The 1,410-nt window shown below is 48.7% G+C and overlaps 1 protein-coding gene across 1 annotated transcript in view; it reads left to right on the top strand.

The window, feature by feature from the left end:
- Positions 1-1,410, top strand: part of LOC119284545 (probable lipoxygenase 6) — a 12,681-nt gene that overhangs the window by 2,285 nt on the left and 8,986 nt on the right. The gene's annotated exons all lie outside the window — the stretch shown is intronic.

The raw sequence follows: 1,410 nt of genomic DNA, 5'->3' as shown, positions 1-1,410 counted from the left end.
TCCCCCCCAAGGCACCTAGGAGGTGCCTTCCCCTGCTGGGACTCTTCCTTTAGGGTTTCCCCAGGCGCATGGGCCTCTTGGGGCTGGTGCCCTTGGCCCATGTAGGCCAAGGCGCACCCCCTACAGCCCATGTGGCCCCCCGGGGCAGGTGGCCCCACCTGGTGGGCCCCCGGGACCCTTCCGGTGGTCCCGGTACAATACCGATGACCCCGAAACTTGTCCCGATGGCCGAAACAGGACTTCCTATATATAAATCTTTACCTCCGGACCATTCCGGAACTCCTCGTGACGTCCGGGATCTCATCCGGGACTCCGAACAACATTCGGTAACCACATACAAGCTTCCTTTATAACCCTAGCGTCACCGAACCTTAAGTGTGTAGACCCTACGGGTTCGGGAGACATGCAGACATGACCGAGACGCTCTCCGGTCAATAACCAACAGCGGGATCTGGATACCCATGTTGGCTCCCACATGTTCCACGATGATCTCATCGGATGAACCACGATGTCAAGGACTCAATCGATCCCGTATACAATTCCCTTTGTCTATCGGTATTTTACTTGCCCGAGACTCGATCGTCGGTATCCAATACCTTGTTCAATCTCGTTACCGGCAAGTCACTTTACTCGTTCCGTAACACATCATCCCGTGATCAACTCCTTGGTCACATTGCGCATATGATGATGTCCTACCGAGTGGGCCCAGAGATACCTCTCCGTTTACACGGAGTGACAAATCCCAGTCTCGATCCGCATAAAACAATTGATACTTTCGGAGATACCTGTAGTGCACCTTTATAGTCACCCAGTTACGTTGTGACGTTTGATACACCCAAAGCACTCCTACGGTATCCAGGAGTTACACGATCTCATGGTCAAAGGAAGAGATACTTGACATTGGCAAAGCTCTAGCAAACGAACTACATGATCTTTGTGCTATGCTTAGGATTGGGTCTTGTCCATCACATCATTCTCCTAATGATGTGATCCCGTTATCAACGACATCCAATGTCCATAGCCAGGAAACCATGACTATCTGTTGATCACAACGAGCTAGTCAACTAGAGGCTCACTAGGGACATATTGTGGTCTATGTATTCACACGTGTATTACGATTCCCGGATAATACAGTTATAGCATGAATAAAAGACTATTATCATGAACAAAGAAATATAATAATAACACTTTTATTATTGCCTCTAGGGCATATTTCCAACATTATTTTCAACCGGTTTTTCTTCGTCCCACCTCCCACCAGCCCCTCCCACCGGTTTTTCTCTTTTCTCGTCTGACCGGCAATACCCAACGTATTTATGGTAATCAATCTCTACTCCTAATGGACGAATTGGTTGAATAGTCCCCCCCCACTTTCAACCGGTTTATTTTCAACCAGTTTATTTTCAACCG

This window comes from Triticum dicoccoides, chromosome 4A (genome assembly GCF_002162155.2).
Source record: "Triticum dicoccoides isolate Atlit2015 ecotype Zavitan chromosome 4A, WEW_v2.0, whole genome shotgun sequence".
Lineage (NCBI taxonomy): Eukaryota > Viridiplantae > Streptophyta > Magnoliopsida > Poales > Poaceae > Triticum > Triticum dicoccoides.
This window is presented reverse-complemented; position numbering and strand designations above follow the sequence as displayed.